The 26321-nt window shown below is 37.9% G+C and overlaps 1 protein-coding gene across 6 annotated transcripts in view; it reads right to left on the reverse strand.

Annotated features, from left to right (window-relative positions):
- Positions 1-26321, reverse strand: part of SMAP1 (small ArfGAP 1) — a 164883-nt gene that overhangs the window by 115678 nt on the left and 22884 nt on the right. For 3 of the 6 annotated variants that reach the window (XM_057738325.1, XM_057738321.1, XM_057738322.1), the window contains exon 2: positions 16892-17015. The exons of the other annotated variants lie outside the window; for them this stretch is intronic. The gene's annotated coding sequence lies outside the window, so the exon portion shown is untranslated. The remainder of the gene's footprint in view (positions 1-16891; positions 17016-26321) is intronic. 6 annotated transcript variants of the gene reach the window in all.

A 26321-nucleotide genomic window follows, 5' to 3' on the forward strand; every position in this document is an offset into this window, starting at 1 on the left:
CCTTATTTCACAGCCAAAATTGTAAAAGAGGTGTTTAAAAATAATAAAGCACATTTCCATCAATTCTTAGTTTTCTAGATTCAATTTAAATCACCAAATATGTACCAAGTGTTTAGTTTCACCAAGGTATTAAATGAAGGAAACAAAACACAGATCCTGCCTTCAAGGAGCTTACACTCTAGTAAGTCATTCAATGGTTACTGTGTAAGTGCAAATGATATGGAAACACGGAAAAGATTAACACAGGCCACGGATATTAGTAACGGTTTTACAGAGACAGTGGCATTTGAGGTGGTCATTGAAACATAAATCCAGTTATAACAGGTAAGGTCTCAACAGGGTATAAGGACAAGGTACATTCTATATAAAATGCACAGTGCCCCTCCCACCTTGAAGAGTTTCAGCTGTGTTGTAATGCTGCAGTCAAAAAATACAGTACCACAGCACCTGATTATTGCTAAGTTTGTTTATTTAGATACTAATTTGATTTTTTAAAGCTGTGATACATATGCACCTAAAATTTGTATAGGACAAGTGACTACTAGCTTTCAGATAAAGATTGGACAGTTTTAAGACACAGAAGCTCTATAGAAAGTGGGGAAAATGGGGTTTCCAGGATGACAAATCATTATGTATCTAAATAATGTAAAAACATACTATATATCTAAAAAAAGAACAGAAATTTTACTGAGATCTCATTACACTTGCCTTGTAGATCTCATACAATTTGGGAAATAAGATGAAATCGTATGCTCTTCTGAGAAGAAACTTCTCTTAAGTTTCTGATTACCATGACAGACTAGCAAACAGAAAAGCTTCTTTGAATTTTTATAAATAGAAAATAGCATACAATGAAGAACAGAGAATGTAACACTAACTGCTAACATAACTTCCTTTTAAGATATTCCTTCCATAAAGCCTTCTCTAATTCCCCCAACACTTTTTAAACAACATGTATCACAGTGATTTACAGTTAATTGTTTTAGCTATCTTTTCTGTGACACTGATCTCTTTGAGCACAGACTTCATTTTATTGATCTTTGCATGCTCTGTACCCAGCACAACGTCTGCTATAAAACCATAGGCAGCCTCTAGCTTACAAATGATTCCTAAGACCTTGAGCCACCTGAGTTACTGCTGCCAAAACACGCGGGAAAGTATTTTTAGAGGAAACTAACATCTTACTGAATATGCAAGACATTATTCATTGTATTTCAAAAAACTCTGCTGATTTAATCCTAATAAACATATGGCATAGATAATACTACCACACCATTTAAGAACTGAGAAATTTAGGGTCAAAACAAAGGAAAAATGCTAGAAAGTGGGAGAGAGAGCTCAGACTATGCCATGGGCAGATCGGCAGACCCCAGACTGCACCTGTGAATATTGTGCATCTCCTACTATGATAATTCCATCCTTCCAAACAAAATTCCATTTCACTGGATGACTGGTTTTACTCTACACTGTCAACTTTTTGAAATGCCAAGTCACTTACCAATGAAGCTAGTACTATAGATTTAAAGATGCAAATAATCTCTTTATCTCTCTAAAAGTACCAATTCTTCCCACATTATAATAAGTTCATTTTATTTCTTTCCTCATAATACCCAAGAGTAGAGGCAGTAAGAACTGCATTTGGTTTGGTTTTATTTGTTGGAGAAGGAAACTGCAAAGGATAAAGAATTTTGATCAAAGGGAACAGAGGAGAAGAGGAGGGCAAAATCACCTGGAAGTGGAAAGGTAATTCACAAGGCAGCACCGTATGAACTGGTGGGTTCCTAGGAAAAGGCAGACACACCAAGCAGTAAAGGCATCCAAAAAAGGAACCACCTACACCAAAATACGTCCCAGGACCAAGCCTGGAAGCCCTTTCTGGTTTGCTACCACGAGACCCTTCACTCTTCACCCAAGAGCACTGACTGCCTTTTACTGCTTGCAGACAGCTACATTATGGGCTCATCTGCTTGAGCACAACCAAGAGAACCAGCAATAGCCCGTGAAGACACGTTTTCCACACTGTAAACAACTAAACTACTAATCTGCAAAAGAACCAGTTATGGCGGTGAGGGTGGGGGCAGGGACCTGCAAATAAACATGATTTCTCATGCTTATTATAAGAATTATAAAAATGTTCTAAAATTTGATAGCGGTGACAGTTGCAAAATTCTGCTAATACATTAAAAAAATCATTGAATTATACACTTAAGTGAATTTTACAGCATATAAATTATATTCCAATGAGGCCACTTAAAAAAAACTGTACACATGTCTTTAAACATGGGAATGAAATACCATACATTCCTTTTACTACTTTTTCTTTATCAGAAAAGGAAGAATGGCAGCCAGTAGTGGAACCAATAGGCTGAAGTTGAGAAGACTTTAGAGGATGATGTCAGGACGTGGGGTCCCACCAGACACACAGAAACGTCGGCCAGGAAGACACAGATGCAGATCGTGTTAAAACAGTTTCATAATTAAACCCAAAAGTTTAAACAGAAGTTCTGCTAATACTATTTCAACAGCAGTTATTTTAAAGTGCCAGTTTCTTTCAGCAAACATATTCAACAGTGTTTAGTTCACTTTTTGAAAGAATTATTTTTATACAATTTTTTAAAGGTTACACTCCATTCACAGTTATTACAAAATACTGGCTATATTCCCCATGTTGTACAGTACATCCTTGTAGCCCATCTTACACCCAACAGTTCGTACCTCCCGCTCCCCTGCCCCTATATTGCCCCTCCCCCTTCCCATTAATAAACACCAATTTGTTCTCTTACATCTGAGAGCCTGCTTCTTTTTTGTTATATTCACTCATTTGTTATACTTCTTAGATTCCACATATAAGCGATATCATACAGTATTTGTCTTTGTTTGACATTTCACTAAGCATAATACCCTCCAAGTCCATTCATGCTGCTGCAAATGGCATCATTTCATTCTTTTTTATGGCTGAGTAATACTCCATTGTACATACTGGGTTGGCCAAAAAGCTCACTCGGTTTTTTTCCTTAAGACGGTTCTAGTAGCACTTTGTTGTCTTTAACTTCATTTGAAACAATTTTGTATTGTGACAGCTGTCATATCAGCATGCATTTAAAAAAAACATATCAAAACCAGCGAATTTTTGTGTAGACATTTTTAATATTGAAGATGGAAGAAAAAAAGCAACATTTTCAGCATATTATACTTTATTATTTCAAGAAAGGTAAAAACACAACTGAAACTCAAAAAGAGATTTATGTAGTGTATGGAGAAGGTACTGCAACTGATTGAACGTGTCAAAAGTGCTAGAGATTTCTCGCTGGACAATGCTCCGCGATCAGGTAGACCAGTTGAAGTTTATAGTGATCAAATCAAAACAATAACTCAGAACAAGCAACTTTATATCACCTAGGAGAGAGCCCATATACTCAAAATGTCCAAATCAAACACTAAGTATCACCTGCACCAGCTTCATTATGTTCATTGCTTTGATGTCTGGAATCCACATAAGTTAGGCAAAAAAAACCTTGACCACATTTCCGCATGCAATTCTCTACTTAAACGTAATGAAAATGTTCTGTTTTTAAAACAATTGTGACAGGTGATGAAAACTGGATACTGTACGATAATGTAGAACAGAAGAGATCATGGGGCAAACGAAAGGAACCACCACCAACCACACCAAAGGCTGGTCGTCATCCAGAGAAGGCAATATTGTGTACTTGGTGGGACTGCAAGGGAGTCCTCTATTATGAGCTCCTTTCAGAAAACCAAACCATTAATTTCAACAAGTACTGCTCCCAATGAGACCAAGTGAAAGCAGCACTCGACAAAAAGAGTCTAAAATTAGTCAACAGAAAACGCATAATCTTCCATCAGGATGACGCAAGACCACATGTTTCTTTGATGACCAGGCAAAAACTGTTACAGCTTGGCTGGGAAATTTTGATTCACCTGCCATAATTCATCAGACATCGTACCTTCAGATTTCCATTGATTTCAGTCTTGACAAAATTCTCTTAATGGAAAAAATTTCCATTCCTTGGAAGACTGTGAAAGGAACCTGGAACAGTTCTTTGCTCAAAAAATTAACTTTTGGGAAGATGGAATTATGAAGTTGCCTGAAAATGGCAGAAGATAGTGGAAAAAAACAGTGAATACATTGTTCAATAAAGTTCTTGGTGAAAATAAAAACTGTATCTTTTATTTTTCTTAAGAACCAAAAGAACTTTTTGGCCCACCCTATATATACCACATCTTCTTTATCCAGTCAACTCTTGATGAGCACTTGGGTTGCTTCCACATCTTGGCAAATGTAAATAATGCAGCTTATGAATACTGGAGTGCATGTATCTTCTCAAATTAGTGTTTTTGGTTTTTTTGGATATACACCCAAAAGTGGAATTGCTGGGTCATATGGTACTTCTATTTTTAGTTTTTTGAGAAACTTCCATACAGTTTTCCACAATGGCTGCATCAGTTTACATTCCCACCAACAGTGAGGATGGTTCCCTTTTCTCCACATTCTTGCCAACGCTTGTTATTTATGTTCTTTTTGATGATGGCCTTTCTGACAGGTGTTAAGTGATATCTCATTATGGTTCTGATTTGCATTTCTCTGATGATGAGCGATGCTGAGCATCTTCTCAGTGCCTGCTGACCCTCTGCATTCCATCTTTAGAAAAATGTCTGTTTGGCTCTTTGGCCCATTTTTTAATCAGGTTGCTTGTTTTTTTGAAGTTCAGTTGTATGAACTGTTCACATATGTTGGATTAATCCCTTATCGGTCATATCATTTGCAAATATCTTCTCCCATTCAGTACGCTGTCTTTTTATTTTGTCAATGGTTTCCTCTGGTATGCAAAAGCTTTAAGTTTAATTAGGTCCCATTTGTTTATTTTGGCTTTTATTTCCTTTACGAGACAGATCTAAAAAAATATTGTTGTGATTTATGTCAGAGTGTTCTGCCTATGTTTTCCTTTTCAGTCTACTTTTAAAAGTACTAATTTAATATACAATGTTCTACTAAGAAGGAAATGAAATGTTCTTTAAAATATCCTTTTCTGATAGAAAAAGATGGCGGCGAAGTAGAGGGACGTGGAATGCATCCCTCTCCACAGATGCATTGGGAATGCACCAAAGGACGCAATAATTCCCACAGAGAACCAGCAGAACACCAGCAGGCGGCCTGAGACACCAGAAAGGACCGCAAGGATCCCAACATAACCGGTAGGGAGGCATCTACGACAGCTCAAAGAGGGAGAAGCGGCGGAGCCGTCACAGACAGGAGGGAGTGAAAAACATACGGAGGGTCCGCTCCGCAGCTCAGCGTTCCCGGACCAAGATGTCAATCCACAGCGGAACAGAGGGTCCGGGAGTGGGAGCGTGGGAACCGGAGAGCTGGTTCAGGGTGAGAAACATTGTTGCCAGTAAGATGACGGACCGAGAGGACAGGAGGGAAGAGGTCCGCGGCGAGGAGTGCCTGAGAGCTGCCCCGCCATGATGACGGCTGGAGGTTGCAGGCTCACGGGCGGGGGTGAGGAGCCACAGGCATAGCCTCTCTCTCTCTTTCCTCGCCTGCAGAGGGCAGTGGAGAAACAGCCTGGGGGCCACCTAAGACGCTCAGGGATAACAAGCACCCTCAGGCACTTGGGCGGGGATAGATTAAAATCCCTTGGAATGCGGACAGCAGGGAGGCTGCTGAGAAAAAAAAAAAAAACCAAGAGAGGCCCAACTCTGAGACTTTCTGTTTACACCTGAGCCACCAGCGTCCCTCTGCAACAGGCACCTCCAAGCCCGAGTGAAACGACAGTGCACCACTGCTCACTCACTCCCAGGGGAAGGAGCCACTATTGTACCCTCTCCCTCCCCACACACCGACACTTACAGATGAACAATAAAGGAACCTCTGCTGGTCACAGAAGAATGCAAAAAAAAACCAAGGCGAGGAGAAGGACACTTACAGCTGAGACTCTAAGGAAACAGAAATAGTAGTATCAATCCTATTGAACTGGTCCATTCTGGGATCAGTTCGGGATTTTTTTTTTTCCTTTATTAATTACGATCTTAGTCCTAAGGGATCTACAAGTATTACAACATAATTTTTTCATGCTATTTTTTATTCTATTTTTATTTTTTTGCCTTTTTATATACTTCTATATCTAGCTAAGTTTTTGGTAGTATGGACAATATATCTCTCATACTTTTCTTTCATCCCTATCTTTTCTACATTTCTATTCCTTTCTTTTTATTTGCATATTTCCAATCACACTACCCTCTTCTGTTCCCCTTTCTTCCAGCCATTTTAAGTTTATTTTATCTTAACATACTTATAAGTAACACTATCGATGTGCTCAGAATCCTTGCTCCATTCTCCAGATGACGCACCACCTTGGTATTTAATATTAGGTTTTTGTCTTTATCTTAGTTCTTAGTATAATTGTCTAATTTCATTCTGAGAATCCCCATTCTGTCTGGTGGTACTCTAGCTCTTTTCTATATTTCATCCTAGCTTACAAAATCTCCCTGGATTAGTGTTTGTATGTGTAAGGTGTTATTTGTTTGTTTGCTTTTGCTTCTGATTTGTTCTGTTTCAGTTGTCAACTTCTGTTGGGGTTCTCTTTGAATATCTGAGAGCATACTGGGGTTCCGCCAGGTCTTTCTAGAGCCTTATGTCCTAATGGATTCAGTAATTGTGTGTCTTATACATGTATGTGTTTCCTAGACTTAGTATTTGTTTAATACAATACTTAGACAGTCTGAGGCTTGGACAATCTTCTATAAACACCTCTATCACCAGGACAAGCAACCCCAAAAGTCTGGACAACCATGAGGAAACAAAGGAACACCATGCAGGCAAAGGAGCAGGAAAAATACCCACAAGACCAAATAAATGAGGAGGAAATAGGAAAAATGCCTGAAAAAGAATTCAGAGTAATGATAGTAAAAATGATACAAAATCTCGATAACAAAATAGAGAAAGTACAAGAAACAGTTCATAAGAACTCAGAAAAACAAACAGCAATGCATAACAAAATAAATGAAATTAAAAATACTCTAGATGCTATAACCAGCAGAATGACTGAGGCAGAAGAACGAATAAGTGAGTTGGAAGATAGAATGGGGGAAATAACTGCCACAGAGCAGGAAAAAGAAAAAAGAATAGAAGACAGTCTCAGAGACCTCAGTGATAACATTAAGTGTACCAACATTCGAATTATAGGCATCCCAGAAGAAGAAGAAAACAAGAAAGGGGCTGAGAAAATATTTGAAGAGGTTATAGTGGAAAACTTCCCCAACATGGGAAAGGAAATAATTCACCAAGTCCAAGAAGCACAGAGAATCCCATACAGAATAAACACAAGGAGAAATACACCAAGGCACATATTAATCAAACTAACGACAATTAAACACAAAGAAAAAATATTAAAAGCAGCAAGAGAAAAGCAACAAATAACATATAAGGGAAAAGCCATAAGGATAACAGTTGACCTTTCTACAGAAACTCTGCAGGCCAGAGGGTATGGCAGGATATACTGAAAGTCCTGAAAGAGAGAAACCTACAGCCAAGAATACTCTACCCAGCAACAATCTCATTCAGATTTGAGGGAGAAATCCAAAGCTTTCCAGACAAGCAAAAGTGAAGAGAATTCAGCACCACCAAACCAGCCTTACAACAAGTGCTAAAGGAACTTCTCTAAGTAGGAAACATAAGAAAAGGAAAACACCTACAAAAACAAACCCAAAACAATTAAGAAAATGGCAATTGGAACACATATGTCAATAATCACCCTAAAAGTAAATGGATTAAATGTTCCAACCAAAAGACACAGACTGGCTGAATGGATACAAAAACAAGACCCTTCTATATGCTGCCTACAAGAAACCCACTTCAGACCAAGGGATACATACAGACTGAAAGGAAAGGGATGGAAAAAGATATTCCATGCACATGGAAGCCAAAAGAAAGCTGGAGTAGCAATACTCAGATCAGACAACTTAGACTTCAAAGTAAAGACTATTAAAAGAGACAAGGAAGGGCACTACATAATGATCAAAGGATCCATTCAAGAGGAACATATCACAGTGGTAAATATCTATGTCCCCAATATAGGAGCACCTCAATACATAAGGCAAATGCTAACAGCCATAAAAGGGGACATCGACAGTAACACAATAACAGTGGGAGACTTGAACACCCCACTTACATCAATGGACAGATCATCCAAACAGAAAATCAATAAAGACACACAAGCTTTAAATGACACATTAGACCATCTCGACTTAACTGATATTTATAGGACATTCCATCCGAAAACAACAGAATGCACCTTCTTCTCAAGTGCACACAGAACATTTTCCAAGATAGATCACATCTTGGGTCACAAATCAAACCTCAGCAAATTCAAGAAAATTGAAATCATATCAAGCATCTTCTCAGACCACAACGCCATGAGACTAGATATCAATTACAGGAAAAAAACTGCAAAAAAGACAAACACATGGAGGCTAAACAATTCACTATTAAACAACCAAGAAATCACTAAAGAAATCAAAAAAGGAAATCAAAAAGTATCTAGAAACAAACGACAATGAAAACACAACAACCCAAAACCTATGGGACACAGCAAAAGCAGTTCTAAGAGGGAAGTTTATAGCAATACAGTGCTACCTTAAGAAATAAGAAAAATATCGAATAAACAACCTAACCTTACACCTAAAACAACTAGAGAAAGAAGAACAAAGAAACCCCAAAGTGAGCAGAAGGAAAGAAATCATAAAGATCAGAGCAGAAATAAATGAAAAAGAAAGGAAGGAAACCATAAGAAAAATAAATAAAACTAAAAGCTGGTTCTTTGAGAAGATTAACAAAATTGATAAACCATTAGCCAAACTTATCAGGAAAAAAAGGGAGGAGATGCAAATCAACAGAATTAGAAATGAAAAAGGAGAAGGAACAACGGACACCTCAGAAATACAAAAGATCATGAGAGACTACAACAAACAACTATATGCCAATCAACTGGATAACCTGGAAGAAATGGATACATTCTTAGAAAAGTACAATCCTCCAAGACTGAACCAGCAAGAAATAGAAAATATGAACAGACCAATCAGAAGTACGGAAATTGAGGAAGTGATTAAAAATCTCCCAACACACAAAAGCCCACGGCCAGATGGATTCACAGGCAAATTCTATCAAACATTTAGAGAAGAGCTAACACCTATCCTTCTCAAACTCTGCCAAAATATTGCAGAAGGCAGAACACTCCCAAACTCATTCTACGAGGCCACCATCACCCTGATACCAAAATCAGGCAAAGATGTCACAAAAAAAGAAAATTACAGACCAATATCACTGATGAATATAGATGCAAAAATCCTCAACAAAATACTAGGTAACAGACTCCAACAGCACATGAAAAAAATCATACACCATGATCAAGTGGGGTTTATCCCTGGGATGCAAGGATTCTTCAATATACGCAAATCAATCAATGTGATACATCATATCAACAAATTGAAGGATAAAAATCATATGATCATCTCAATAGATGCACAAAAAGCTTTTGACAAAGTTCAACATCGATTTATGATAAAAGCTCTCCAGAAAATGGGCATAGAGGGAAATTACCTCAACATGATAAAAGCCATATATGAAAAACCAAAAGCCAACATCGTTCTCAATGGGGAAAAACTGAAAGAATTCCCTCTAAGAACAGGAACAAGACAAGGGTGTCCACTTTCACCATTATTATTCAACCTAGTTTTGGAAGTTTTAGCCACAGCAATCAGAGAAGAAAATGAAATAAAAGGAATCCAAATTGGAAAAGAAGAAGTAAAATTGTCACTCTTTGCAGATGACATGATATTATATATAGAAAACCCTAAAGACTCTACCAGAAAACTGCTAGCACTCATTGATGAGTTTAGTAAAGTAGCAGGATACAAAATTAATGCACAGAAATCTCTTGCATTCCTATACACTAACAACGGAAGAGCAGAAAGAGAAATGAAGGAAACTCTCCCATTCACCATTGCAACCAAAAGAATAAAATACCTAGGAATAAACCTGCCTAAGGAGGCAAAAGATCTGTATGCAGAAAACTTTAAGACATTGATGAAAGAAATCAAAGACAACACAAACAGATGGAGGGACATACCATGTTCCTGGATTGGAAGAATCAACATCGTGAAAATGTCTGTACTACCCAAAGCAATTTACAGATTCAATGCAATCCCGATCAAATTACCAATGGCATTTTTCACAGAACTAGAGCAAGAAATCTTATGATTTGTATGGAAACGCAAAAGACCCCGAATAGCCAAAGCAATCTTGAGAAGGAAAAATGGAGTTGGGGGAATCAGGCTTCCTGACTTCAAACTATACTACAAGGCCATAGTGATCAAGACAGTATGGTACTGGCACAAAAAAAGAAAGGAAGATCAATGGGATAAAACAGAGAACTCAGAAGTAAGCCCAAACACATATGGGCACCTTATCTTTGACAAAGGAGGCACAAATATACAATGGAAAAAAGACAGCCTCTTCAATAAGTGGTGCTGGGAAAATTGGACAGCAACATGTAAAAGAATGAAATTAGAACACTTCCTAACACCATACACAAAAATAAACTCCAAATGGATTAAAGACCTACATGGAAGGCCAGACACTATAAAACTCCTAGAGGAAAACATAGGCAGAACACTTTATGACATACAGCAAAGCAAGATCCTTTTCGACCCACCTCCTAGAATCATGGACATAAAATCAAGAATAAACAAATGGGACCTCGTGAAACTTAAAAGCTTTTGCACAGCGACAGAAACCATAAACAAGACTAGAAGGCAACCCTCAGAATGGGAAAAAATAGTTGCCTACGAAAAAACGGACAAAGGATTAACCTCCAAAATATACAAGCAGCTCATGCAGCTTCATACCAAAAAAGCAAATAACCCAACCCACAAATGGGAGGAAGACCTAAACAGACATTTCTCCAAAGAAGACATACAGATGGCCAACAAACACATGAAAAGATGCTCAACATCACTCATCATCAGAGAAATGCAAGTCAAAGCCACAATGAGGTATCACCTCACACCAGTCAGAATGGCCATCATCACAAAATGTGGAAACAACAAATGTTGGAGAGGGTGTGGAGAAAAGGAAACTCTCCTGCACTGTTGGTGGGAATGTAAGTTGGTACAGCCACCATGGAAAACACTTTGGAGGTTCCTTAAAAAACTACAAATAGAACTACCATGTGATCCAGTAATCCCACTCCTGGGCATATACCCAAAGAAAACCATAATCCCAAAAGAAACATGTACCATAATGTTTATTGCAGCACTATTTACAATAGCCAGGACATGGAAGCAACCTAAATGCCCATCAACAAATGAATGGATACAGAAGATGTGGCATATATATACAATGGAATATTACTCAGCTATAAAAAGGGATGAGATGGAGCTATGTGTCATGAGGTGGATAGACCTAGAGTCTGTCATACAGAGTGAAGTAAGCCAGAAAGAGAAAGACAAATATTGTATGCTAACTCACATATACAGAATCTAAAAATGGTACTGATGAACTCAGTGACAAGAACAAGGACGCAGATGCAGAGAATGGACTGGAGAACTCGAGGTTTGCGGGGGGCGGGGGGTGAAGGGGAAGCTGAGATGAAGCAAGAGAGTAGCTCAGACATATATATATTGTACCAACTGTTAAATAGATAGCCAGTGGGAAGTTGTTGTATAACAAAGGGAGTCCAACTTGAGGATGGAAGATGCCTTAGAGGACTGGGACGGGGAGGGTGCGGGGGACTCGAGGGAGGGTGGGGGAGAGTTGAGAGAGGGAGGGAATATGGGGATATGTGTATAAAAACAGATGACTGAACTTGGTTTACCCCCAAAAAATAATAAATAAATTAAAAATATATATATCCTTTTCTAAAATCTGAAAGTAACATTATTTTGATATGACCTACCTGTCTACAGTTGATCTACTTCACATTCACGTTTTCCTGTAAAGTGGTATCAGTAATGATCTAACTTGACAGGTAGGGATAACATCTGAAAGAGTTTCTGCATGAGTTTCCAACATTCAAAAAGAGTCATTACAATGCTAATTCGAAGAAAGATTCCATGTGCTATTTTAAGCAATCATTTCCCGGAGGCTAGTATATAAAGCCTTAACATAAGCCAAGCAAGTGTGATCACTTAAAAATAAGCTCACAGCAATTTTCTATCTTAGGTAATTAATTTCCTCTCCTAAAATCTGTCTGAAACAATACTGATATTAAACAGTTAAAAAAAAAAAAAAGTGTGGGGCTGAGTATTTTTGTTTTATTTTTCCAAAAAACAACTGACCTTTAGCACACTGTAGTCATCATTCTTCAGTATCTTAATTTGGTAAGAATCCTATATGGAACCAAACCAGTAACATAAAAGAAAATAAAGCTTTTGAAAGAAAAGCTCTAGAATAAAGAAATTTTAAAAACTTTCTATTCAGAAAGATGGCAGTTAAGTTGTAATATTAAAGAATTCTCTCAGAACTGCCTTTTTTTTAAAGTCTCTTACACTCAACTCACAATAGCAGTACATGTATTTACCTAACAAGTATTTACTGAGTGCCTACTATTTCAAGGCACTACTGTTCAAGGCTCTGGGGATTCAGTGGTGAAGAAAACAGATAAATTCCTGCCCTGCTGAAGTTTATATTCCAGTGGAAAGCGGTACACAACAAACAAATAAGTAGCAGTTTCAGTGGCAGTAGACACTAGGGAGAAAAATAAAGGAGGAGTGGACAGAGAGTACAGGTGGAAAAGGGCAGGAGAAGATCACTATCGTTTGGTCAGAAGAAGGTTTTTTTAGACCAGAGACCTGAAGAAAGCAGGGGAACAAACCATGCAGCCACCTGGGCAAGTGATGGAGGCAAGGGGACAACATGCACAAAGGACTGAGGGGGAGGAGATGCTCCCCAAGTTCAAGGCCTACTTTGAGGGACGCCTTAAGAAGTACTGAAGGCGTGTCTAAGAAATACTAAGGAGGTTTTTGTGTTTGTTTTTTACACTGTCTATGAAGGGCCACTTTCACATTCCTACATCAAATACAGTAATAAAACATGCACTATGAAATATTTTTAAATGGTTGATTCAGAAACAATCTACTTACAGTCTCTAGGAATGAATCTGCACAATCAGTACATATATATACTTACAGCATTTTATTTCAGGGCCCACGACATGATTAGTAAGTATGAAAGAAAAATAAGAGAGAAAAGATAAAGCAAAGTAAGAAAAATAACACAAGCATCCCTCCAAAGAATGTTCTGGGAATGCACTGTTTTTCTATCAGGCATTGGAAGGGGTTGTTATAAGGTAAAAACAAAAAGTTAATCTACCCCCTACTCTTTCCAAAATTTCAATCCTAATTGCAGGATGTAGGGCAGACAAACATACCCACAGAGGCTTACATCCATTAATTACCTTAAGAAACCTAGCTGTGTTTACAAATACTGATTTCAACCCGAAGGTTTGCTTATTTATGTGACACTGTCCTGCATTCATATCTACTGATCGGGACAAATCAAAAATTTATCCCTGACATTACTGGGACAATTGATGAAATCTGAGTAAGGTCTATGGATGAGGTAACAGAATTTTATCAGTAATAATTACCTGATTTTGATAACTGTACTATGGTTAAGAAAATTCCTTGTTTTTAGAAGACAAACACTGAAGTTGGGGTACAGAAGCATTTTTGTCTATAACTTATTCTCAAATAGTTTAGAAAAAAATAACGTTTGTTTACATAGGAATAAAAAGAGCAAACGTGGTAAAATGTTAACATTTAAAGACTAGATAAAGGATGACAGACAGTATTGCACTAATAGTTGCCTTCATTTCACTATATACTTTCATTTATAGAAACAATAAATGAAAATAGTATAATACTTGTGTATGACCACTCAACAGACTACAATTTTTAAAAATTAAGAAAAAAATTTATCCCTGTATTTACACAATTTCTCAGAACATCAGTTTCTCCTCTAAAAATAAAAATACCACCATCTCCTATATTCAAATGATCACCATGAACACTAAATGGCAAAATACATATGAAAGCACTCAGCAGCCACAAATCATTTTCTCTGTATCCCACACCTTGCCTTGCTAATTTCATCTACTACTGTTAGAGGCCATGATTTTGGCTCCAAAATCTACAACTTCCTTAATCATGCTATTTCAATGATTATATGATATAAAACAATCTTTTTACAGAGGAATAGCACATGAAAGGTACACATTAATTATAAGACACTTCTCAAGATGAGAAACACAAGAAAGTAATTTTTATAATTGAGGAAATGTGGTATATCTCTAGCATTGGTCTCTTTTCTAAGCATCAGATTCTTAATAACCAACTTGGATACCATAGCATCACATCTGAGATGAATTCTCCTCTCCATTTAGCCCCTCCCTCCCTCCCCATGTCTGTCCCGCTGTCCCCCTCACCCATACACAGCTCTTCCTGATTCCCCCAATTCAGTTGGTAGCAACACTATCCACCTAATGACTTGAGAAATAAAGAAGTCATTCTTACTCCTCTCTTTCATCATCCATAACCATTCAAACAAATGTCTTAATTATATTAGTTTTTTCATTTTTTGGCTGCGCTGCACAGCTTGTGGGATCTTCCCCAACCAGGGACTGAACCCAGGCCATGGCAGTGAAAGCCCAGAATCCTAACCACTAGGCCACCAGGGAACTCCCCATTTTGGTTTTAATTGTTTTTCAGATCCATGACTTTAATCTCATTCCAGCTAGACCTCTGCCCCAGTTCAGGAGCTCACCAGCTACCACCTAGAGGCCTACATATTACAACGTCCTTGCAAACAACTTTCTGGCTCCAAACATTGCCTCTCAGATTTATGAACCCATCAGATAAAGTTTAATTCCCATAAGCATCACCTACAAGGCACTTCAGCTTCATCTACTTCCCTAGCCCTATCCTTTGCTAGATCTACTTCTATTAACAACAAAATAATTTTAAGATTTCTAACCACTTACTTATTACATTTTGGGTTTTATCTTCTAGTTTTGTTAATTCTTCTGTTTCTAAAGTTTCAGTATAAACTTTCTGAAAACCTCAAAAAGATTTATGTACATATTCCACAGCAGAGACAAAATTAGTAAATTCTCTAACTCAGAAGACTTGTGAGAAGAATACCACTAAGAAAAATGGATTACAGTTATCAGAAATACAAGGCTAGTCTGGGCCTAGGGGCAAAAAGCAAATGAGGCAACAGGAAACCAACTAAGACTCAAGAATCTCCTTACAAGTTTAAAACTGAAGTAAGGATATACGTATATATATGTGTGTGTATATATGTGTGTATGCGTGTGTGTGTGTATAACTGTGCCCAATTACCACTGAACAAAGAAATTTAAATTGAAATGGGAGAAGACTGTACATTGATTTACCCTAGTAGTACTGACCAAGAAAAAAACAGAAATACCAGAAAGAGAGTTTGTGGAGAGGAGGGAGCAATAAAAAAAATCTTGCTTCAGTTACTTCTTTTACAAAACTGCTCTGTGAAGATCAGCAAGTGGCAAGTCATGGAACTTCTTCTTTCCCAATAAACAACACTGAAATAGATGAAGGTGGTCAAAAGGTCCAGCTGTAAGATAAATAAGTACTGGGGACGTGATGTACGACATGATGACTACAGTTAACACAGCATGAAAGGAAAGCTGCTGAAGAGCAGATCCTAAGAGTTCTCATCACAAAAAAAAATACGTGTGTGTATATATATATATATATATACGTACATATTTTTTATATCTGTATGAGATGACAAATGTTAACTAACAATGTGGTAATGATTTCTCAATATATGTAAGACAAATCATTATGTTGTGTAACCTAAACTTACACAGCAGCTCATGTCAATTATATTGCAATAAAACTGGAAAAAAATTCACCTATCATTCCTTTTAACTTAAAAAATGTTTAAAATAAATTTTTATTTGGTATCACTAATTTAAGTTTAACATCCTTTTATTATCAAAACAATAAATCATATGCTCTGTCATAGATAATTTATGAAAATTCCAGAGAGTGGCTACAACTGGACACATTTAGAGATGAAATGAAGTTTATTCATTTTGTCAAATTAAAATCAAGCTCAAAATGTTGCATGTTTATGTGATAAAAATACAACAAAATCTGATAAATCTAAATTCCAGTACAATATACCTAGAATAAAATTACTCTAATAGTATCAAAACTTATAACAAAAGAAATGTTTAATGTTAAAAGTAGCTAATAAACAAAAATCAACTATTGGTAAGATCACAGAAAAACTCAGAACAACAAAGAAAGGCAAATACATTTGGCAAAATACAAACTGCCAGATTCCTAATGCTCAGTTTTAATCTAATATTATTCTAATTCCCAATGATTAAATTCCAGAAACTATACTGAACACTGGTTTACTGAATATACCCCACGCCTATACATTAACAACCCAATTCTTCCACTTTTTCTCTCATGCCTGAATTCTGGAGTCTGCTATCGCTAGTTTATACACAAATGCTAAAATTCTATCAATACTCCCAACAAAAAATAATTCGGAAAACAGTGTGGGCACTTTAATCTTGATTAACAGTGGGCGCCATCTGGCGGTACAACAAAGATTTTAAAACTTTTTTCCATTTGTTTATTAATACAAAGGCATTTATTAAATACAAATAGGGTTATACAATTCTTTTAAATTTTAATCATGAAAGTATTTCAAGTGTACAGAAAAGCAAACAGAGTAAGTGGCAGTACAATTTGACCAATAATATGAATCCACTTAAACCTCTATTTTTAAACAGAACCTACAGTGACTTACCAGATCATCCACGGAGCAGCCAGACAAGTTTCCCTCAGCAACAGTTTAACATGGTCTGCCTTGTCCACGTGAAACCATGAGGAAAGGCAGGTTCAAAACGTGTTATCAGTAAACATGATCCTCACTAAAACAAGAAATTAGTTCACTAGTTTTAACTTTAAATGAAAATCCACTTGGGAAAAAGACTTTTTTTTACTAGTACAAGACAATTTTTTGTTTCTGCTGCCAGAATACATGCTGGTATTTATAACAAAGAGGGTGCAAGCATGAAAGAATGAAGTAAGGAAGCCAAAAGTGGGTTACTATTTATAAAGTCAGGGAATACATACAGAATAGTTGTCAAGAATGGAGGCTTTTTCAGACTGCAGGTAACAACCCATTATCTACTCTGGGGTAAACAGAACAATACAGAACAGAACAGAGTGTGTGACATTACAGCAGGAGTCAGTATCATTCACGAAACAGCTCTTTCAGTCATGTGTACATATGTACTGACTCAGCATGTAAAATGTTTTGTTCTCCATGTGTCTCAGAGACAAAAAGTTTGAGCCACTGCTGACTCCACCATTTCACTGTGTGAGTTTGGACACCCTCCCCAAGCTCTGGCTTCCTTATCTGTGAAACAGTGCTGAAAATAGAAAGCTGACAATACTGGTTGTAGAAAACATCAAATGAGATAACCTGCATGAAACATAGTATCTGACACACAGTAAGCTTTCGATAAGTATTAATTTTTCATTAATATATAACCCAATGAAACATGCTAGGTATTACCCTCTGAAGATTGGCTGTTAACTACTAAAGTTAAGATCTTTCATTTTAATTTTTAAGTAAGATCACTTGGATCATATAAAGACAAAAACCAAAGCAATAAACCCCAACAATAAAGAAATCAAAATAAGATCCACCAAGTTTGTTGTCAAAACCTTGACCTATCAACAGGTCAAGATCTAAACAGAATGGTAAGGTCTGGTGCCTCTTTCCCTTCGCGTGTTTCTAATTATACCGTTAGCCAAAACTTTTTAACTTTTCTCTCCCTAACCAAGCGTCATCACTCCTCCCCATTCAGGCCTTCATTCCTTGGTTAACATGCCAAACTGCCACACTTCACACAATCGTAGTGGACCTTGGGTTCATGAAGTAGTTACTCAATGAAGGTAGCATAAAAGCTCTTCTAACAGAGAAAGATCTGGCTTTGAATCGCCAAGACACTTACAGCTACGGAACTACAGACAAATTATATGACCTCTCTAAATGTCAGTTTCCAAAACTACCAAATAGGGCAACTTCACCTACACGTTTTAGGGTCCCCTGGAATTACAGCACCTGACACAGAGAGAACTATTTGTGTCAACTCTAGTCCCTTTTCCTGACAAGGCCATCCTGTCACTCTTTACACATTTCAAGTAATAGAATGTTACCATCTTGCAGCCTACATCAATCACATGCAATCATATCTATTAGAAAATTCTCCTTTATGCTAATAAGAAAATGCCATGGGGCTTCCTAGGTGGCACAGTGGTTGAGAATCCACTTGCCAATGCAGGGGACACAGGTTCGATCCCTGCTCCAGGAAGGTCCCACATGCCAAGGAGCAACTAAGTCTGTGAGCCACAATTACTGAGCCTGCGCTTTAGAGCCCATAAGCCACAACTATTGAGCCCATGTGCTACAACTACTGAAGCCCACGCACCTAGAGCCCATGCTCCGCAACAAGAGAAGCCACAGCAATGAGGAGCCCACGCACCACAACGAAGAGGAGCCCCCACTCACCACAACTAAAAAGAAAGCCCGTGCACAGGAAAAAAAAAAAGACCCAACACAGCCAATAAAATAAATAAATAAATAAATTTATTTATTTATTTATTTAAAAAATAAAAAGAAAATGCCATGAGTTCAAAGGAGGAAAAAACCAAGATGAGCTGAAGTAGCTGGAGGCAGTTTCATTCAAAAGCAGCTTGATGAATGCAGTGTAACCTGAAGTGGACCTGGGAAGATGGATGAGATTTAGATGAGCAGAGAAGACTTAGAAGGTTAGTCGTTCATTCACTCATTCATTGACTCCCTGTCATCAAAAATGTGCTGAATGCTTACTATGTACCAAGAACTTTCTAGATGGTGGGGATCCAGTAGGGAAATAGAACAGATAAAACCCCCTGCCCTCATGAGCTATACGTTCCAATGGAGCAAGAGAAAGACACAAACAAGTTATAAAATGTTTAGGATGTCAGACTGTGATGAAGGTTACAGAGAAAAAAAAATTAAGTAGGTATGGAGAATACCAAGTGCTTAGAGAAAAGATGGGATGCTATTTTAAACACAGCGGTCGGGGAAGATAATACTGAGTGGCATGCAAGCAGAGCCCCAAAGCAAGAAGACAGGCAGATATCTGGGGAAAGGGTTCCAGATGGAGAGAATAACAAGCACACAGGCCCTCAGGTAATTCCAGTAGGATTAAAAACCACACACACATAGAGTGAAGGCACAGAGCATCCCTGGTCAATAGCATCTAACAAAATACAAAGGATGATATAGCATAAGTGAAAATATAGGCTGAAGACACTGCAAAGAGTCTGGACTCCCCAATTTGATTTTATGCTATTAGCAACAAGGACTCACTGAACAGTTATGAACAGGCCAGTGAAATGAATGAAGCCACAGCTTAAAAAAAAGCATAATGAATACTCAATTATTCAGTTTGCAATTATCTATTAACTACACATTAACAAAAAGTAACCTGCTTTTTTCCTCACCTTCTTCAGATGCTGGCTCAATTAACATCAACTTTCAATGTTAACTGAAAAAACGAATTTAAATAATTAGCATCTTTATATTTTTGATATATATATTGTATATATTAAAATTATCACCTTTTAAAAAAAAGGCTTGATATAGGGAGAGCAGAAACTGTTGGCTAGAATGATATTCTGAATGAGCTCTGAAGTTCAACTACTTTCTTGTCTTTCAAGTTCACAAATAATGGAGATGGCTGATTAAGCTCACTTAATGTCTTTGGCATCAGAAGTAAACCAATGAAACACTGATCTATCAAGATTTAAAGAAATATCACTGTGTAATATATGAGTCTTGTTTGCATTTTTAGCATGAAGACTCAATGCAAAGGCTAAGCCAAATTCTATACCAGTTTGAGAATAGCAAGCTATAATTACATAAACAGATGTTTGCAACAGTACAAAATAGAATGAGATGATCTCTGAAACATGAAATATGTAATAATATGCTGCAGAGTATAATCAAATGTCTTAATTTGACTTGAAAAAAATCTGTGATATCAGCAGTCAGCAAAGTAACATCAAATTTACATCTGAAGAGCTCATCATAAGAGATTTCCTCTACAAATTAAGGCAGCCCGTAGAGGACAGAGGGTGGGAGGATGGACTTGGTGGATCACCCTGGCATCACTTGTCAGCAGAGGCAAGCCTGGCACTGATACCAGGGCAGCAGAGCAGCAGCAGTCCTGCCATTTCCTACTGTGTTGTGCCAGGAGCGCTAAGTACTACATGAAAACAAATGTTCTGAGTAAATCCAATATAAGTATTCTCTCCAAGGAGCCTAGGAAAAGTTAAAGTTTCAGTAAAATGAAACAAAAGTTTTAAAAGTAATTTTCTTTTCAGGCCTCTTTTCTACTAAAATATTATACTGTACTGTTTCTAGCCAACATGAAGAACTAGACACTGAGTTTACCCTAGTGACTAAAAAAACCTTAAAAACCAAACAAACCATGTAAGACGTTATTTCTGAAGAGATGGAAAAGAAAGCACGTCCTGCCTGGGGAAAGTCATACCATGGCACAGGGAAGATAAATGGAGGAGCAGGCGGTGCTCTCCCTACTGAGGCAAGGGAGTGAGGAGTCCACAGGGACCAAGGTGGCTAGATTTGTCAAAGGCAGAGTGCAGGAGAGGAGGGATGCACACAGAGAACACCTTAGGTCTGTAAAAGGTTCACCTTCAAGCATACAGCAAAGTACTATTAATGCACAAGTGTGAGGAAACCACAGGAGACAGAGAAAGAACCACCCAAAACACCAGAGGGAACAGACTAGAAGGAATAATCGTAAAGCTCAAAACAGTTAGGAATCAAGTCTGTGCTCACCAGCAAGACCAGAGACCCGTATCATTCATGGAGCATCAAATGTGGAGTTCACAAGAATCTTGCCTCATTTGTGAGGAAACTAACTCTAGAGTAAACGGGCTCTAGTTTCACCTAACAAAGCTTAAAAGTGAGATCTGAAAGGACTGGACTATTTCCAAATTGCAAAAAAAGAAGAAAAAAAAAATAACCTCAAGCATATTTATAGAAATACAAAAAAAAAATCCAGAACCAGCAAGCAAAATTCACAATGTCTAGCATTCAATAAAAAATTACTAGACATGCTAGAAGCAGGAAAATACTATCTATAGAGAAAAAAGTCAATGAATTGAAACTGGCCCTAAAATTACATAATGACAGGATTAGTAGGCAAAGACATTATTATCACCTGTGACTTCCATATGTCCAAGAAGTTACAGAAAAGACTGAACAAGTACAGGCATGAAATGGTATAGAGAGGGGTCGTATATATATATATGTGTGTGTGTGTGTGTATATATACACACACACACATTTATATATATATTAAGTATATATATAAAAAGTATATATATAAAGCATTTACAATTAAAATCCCAGATAATAACTTTGTAGAAACAGACAAATGATTTTAAAATTCATATGGAAATTGAGGGGACCTAGAATAGCCAAAACAACTTAAAAAAAAAAAAGTTGGAGGACTTAAACTACCTGACTTCAGGACTTATTTTAAAGCCACAGTAATAAAGACACTGTAACACTGGCAATAAAAGTAGGCAAACAGCTCAATGGAGAATAATAAAATCCAGAAATACTCCCAGGTATATATGGTCAACTGATTTTTGACAAAGGTGCAAAGGCAATTCAGGGTAGAAAAGATCTTTTCAAGAAAATGCTGGAACAATTAAACATGCACATGCAAAAAAAAAAAAGGACTTTGGTCCATATCTTGTATCACATACAAAAAGCATCTGAGCTCTCTGTATATGTATTTTTTTAAACCAACATATATTAAAGTATGATTCACACTGTCACAAAGTCTTAGTTTCTCTACATATGCTCTGATTGATACCTTTCATTCCACCCCAAACACGCCCCAAAGAAGCTATCACCTCAATTAAATAGCACAGAGAAAATATGACCAACATTTTTAATGTAACTTTAATCTTCAAAACAGAAAGAAAACACTAGAAGTGCTCAATGCTCTGCATTGAGAAAACTGTACTGCAATTAATTGGCAATAAAAGTGCAGTAAATTACATGATACAAAAAATCTTAATAAACTAAAATCCTACTAAACATATTCCCTCAGTTAACCGGGGTTCTTTTTTTTCTTTTTTTGATTATTAAGATTTCATTTTTTATTTATTTATCTGTTTATTTTTAACTTTTTTGGCTGCATTTGGGTCTTCATTGCTGTGCACAGGCTGTCTCTAGTTGTGGCGAGCGAGGGCTACTCTTCATTGCAATGTGTGGGTTTCTCATCATGGTGGCTTCTCTTCTTGCAGAGCACTGGTTCTAGGTGCGCAGGCAGCACATGGGCTCGGTAGTTGAGGCTCACAGGCTCTAGAGTGCAGGCTCAGTAGTTGTGGCACACAGGCTTAGTTGCTCCGCGGCATGTGGGATCCTCCCGGACCAGGGCTCGAAACTGTGTCCACTGCATTGGCAGGCGGATTCTTAACTACTGCACCACCAGGGAAGTCCCTGGGGTTCTTTCTTGATAAAACTGTTTTCATGTGAAAAGGGTTCATGCCAAAGAAAGAAATTAATTGCAAATTTGAGAACACTGATTACTTCATGAAAATAATCATCCTTGTTATTTAAAATTTAAAAATCAGAACAGCACTGTCAACTGAATGTTCTGAGATACAAAAACATTCTTTAATCTGCATTGACCGACACAGTAGCTATTAGCCATTCATGTGGCTTTCTGGCCTTGATATGTGGCTAGTGGGGCTGAGGCACTGAATATTTAAGTTCAGTTAAACAGCATATGGCTAGTGGCCACAATGAACAGAGCAGATCTAGAATTTACAGAGAAGTTCAGAAAAGAATACACACATACACAGTATAAAAATAACCATCAGTGTGGCAGACAGAGTAGGTCATATTTCTCACTCACAGCACTACTGGCCTTTGAGGCAGAATAATTCATTGTGCAGGATTTCCCTAAGGAGCATATTGTCCTTTAAAGTTTTTTTTTTCCCCAAATTTGATTTTTGGCCACTCTTGACATTATAGGGTATTACTTCATTCAAAGAAATGACTAAAGCTACAGTTAAGAGCAATAATACATTTTCACCAGCAGAGGGCAGACAGATGTCACAAACACCACCCTTTATGCCAATTTCAAATGTCTAAGTCCAAAAGTATTGAATCCAAAGACACTAGTATATTCACTCAAACAAAAGGGACTGTACTTGTTGAAGAAAGAGAGAAATGTGCTAAAAGAAAGTATATATTTCAAAAATAAACTAAGTCTCCCCAGAAAACCCTGACAAATAATATGTCAACAAAGCCTTAGTTTCATTTACATATATATTAACAATATTTCTTGGGCTGCAAAATAAATTATAAACAAGTTTCCTCACAGTATAAAAGTTGTCAGAATCCATGGGAAAATAAAGCATTTGATTTAAAGGTAAACTAAATGCAGAAAACAGAACAATGTAATCTGGCAGAGGTGCTAAGAAGCAGCGCAGGTGTGTGCAAGGACCACCTGAGAGATCCACCCTCCTCACTGCAGGCACGGGGGCAGCTGGGTTCAGCTTCACCAGACTCCCTCACCAGAGCCTGAGAAAGAGTATTCCGGTCTACCAGGTTCACATGCCCTCTGCAGCCCCTTCCCCTTCCCACTGCACTTACTACCCTTCCCGAAGCCCCTCTCCCGAGGCTCCTCCAAGCAGCCCCAAAGATTCCCTCCCACCTGCTCCCTGTAGCTCTGGCCCTAGACCCTGACCCTGACCCTGCTCTGCAAGTGCCTCAGCGCTCCCGGCAGGGCAGGCCTCCCCCATGCAGACAACACCCAGGTCAGCAGCCCCCTTGTCGATCCCCAACCCCCTCCCTAGACTTCTGTCCGGTACCTAGGACTTGAAAGGCCAGTGCTACTAAGTTGACACCCAAGCCACTTCCAGCTCCTCCCTCCCCAGAGTGACTGCCCTCTCCTCCTCCAAGTCTGCTCTGCTCTTCCTTCCCCAGCTCCCCCTCTAAGGCAGGCACTACTCTCTGTGCTTAAGGCCAGCCTGTCCCCTTAGAGTGAAGGCTCCTACAGAGCAGGGCAGGGCAGGGCAGGGCAGGGCAGGGCAGGGCAGGGCAGGGCAGGGCAGGGCAGGGTGGGCTTCTGTCCTACACCTCTTACTAATGTCTGCTCTATCTGCAAAAACTAAAGAGAGAAAGGTAGCTACCTTCTTCTCCCGAGCCTTCCATGAAGTACTCTTGCGTGGGGTTAGTCTCAGGATCTGCTCAAATTCATTGTTTATCAAGCAAAAGATAATTCACAAATGTTTCCTTTAAAGTAGTAAAATGATTAAGAGTGCTAAAAAACAAAAACAAAACCAAGACTGGACATAATTATTATCAAACCCTTACTTTGTGCAGGACACCACTTCACAAGCTCAGTTAATCCTCACAATCCCATGACACAGGTATCACCATTTTACTTTTTATCTTTTTGAGCAAAGAACTGTTGTTCCAGGTGCCTTTCACAGTCTTCCAGGGAATGGAAATTTTTTCCATTAAGACAATTTTGTCAAGACTAAAATCAATGGAAATCCGAAGGTGCAATGTCTGGTGAACAGGGCAAAACAATCGAAACTTCCCAGCCAAGCTGTAACAGCTTTTGCCTGGTCGTCAAAGAAACATGTGGTCTGATGGAAGATTATGCATTTTCTGTTGCCTAATTCCAGATGCTCTTCATCAAGTGCTGCTTTCAGTTGATCTAATTGGGAACAGTACTTGTTGGAATTAATGGTTTGGTTTTCCAAAAGGAGTTCACAATAGAGGACTCCCTTCCAATCCAATCATATACACAACATCGCCTTCTTTGGATGAAGACCTGCCTTTGGGGTGGTTGGTGGTGGTTGATCTCGCTTGCCCACGATCTCTTCCATTCCACACTGTTGTATGGTATCCACTTTTCATCACCTGTCACCATTTGTTTTAAAAACAGAACATTTTCATTATGTCTCAGTAGAGAATCACATGAGGAAATATGGTCAAGAAGGTTTTCTTCACTTAACTTATGTGGAACCCAAACATCAAAGCGATTCACATAACCAAGCTGGTGCAAATGATTTTCAGCGCTTGATTTAGATATTCTGAGTATGTCAGCTGTCTTCCATGTGGTATAATGTTGACTGTTCTCAATTATTGTTTCAATTTGATCACTATCAACTTCATCTGGTCCACCTGACCATGGAGCATCGTCCAGCCAGAAATCTCCAACACGAAACTTCGCAAACCACTTTTGACATGTTCCATCAGTCACAGCTTCTTCTCCATATACTGCACAAATTTCTGTGCATTTCAGCTGCGCTTTTACCTTTCTTGAAATGATAAAGCATAATATGCCAAAAATGTTGTTTTTCTTCCATCTTCAGTATTAAAATGGCGACACAAAAACCTACCTATTTTGATGTCTTTTTTTAAACGTACGCTGATGTGACAGCTGTCACATAAAATCTAACAAAATTGTTTCAAATGAAGTTAAAAACAACAAAGTGCTACTAGTTAAAGCCATCTTACAGAAAAAAACGAACAAACCTTTCACCCCACCCAATAGTTACCCCCTTAAACTTGGGAAGAGGGAATAAATATGTCAATAAATTCAAAATATCATAAAGACACTATAAAGCTAAGAAGATTCTTAGAGAACTAACAGAAACTACAATTACAGCATTTCCGTGCCATTTTTCAAATGCTGATTTATTTTGGCAAAGAAGTTAAATGGCGGTAATTATTTAAGGGTCTACTGGTCATCAGGACGGTATAAGATAAAAGGAGAAAATGAAATGAAGCTTAATTTTAATAATCAATAATCCTTGTTTCACCTGACTGTCCTAAAGTTTAAGCCTTGTCAAACCTATTTCTCACCTTGTTCAGGTGATTGAGCATCATTCAGAAATTCAGCTTAAAAGTTCAGAAGTTTGAGCAAGCATATTACAGCCTTCCTTTATTTTGTTTACTTTTTCATAAATATTCTAGCATTCTCTTTGCAAAATTTCTCTCTCAAGAGAAAGATATTCAATATTTACAACTATCTTTTAGACTATTCTTGACACTATTTACAGATTTCATGAGATAACATGTGCTTTTAGTTAACACAGCAGACACCAGCAAACAG

Source organism: Hippopotamus amphibius, chromosome 6, assembly GCF_030028045.1.
Source record: "Hippopotamus amphibius kiboko isolate mHipAmp2 chromosome 6, mHipAmp2.hap2, whole genome shotgun sequence".
In the NCBI taxonomy this organism is placed as follows: domain Eukaryota; kingdom Metazoa; phylum Chordata; class Mammalia; order Artiodactyla; family Hippopotamidae; genus Hippopotamus; species Hippopotamus amphibius.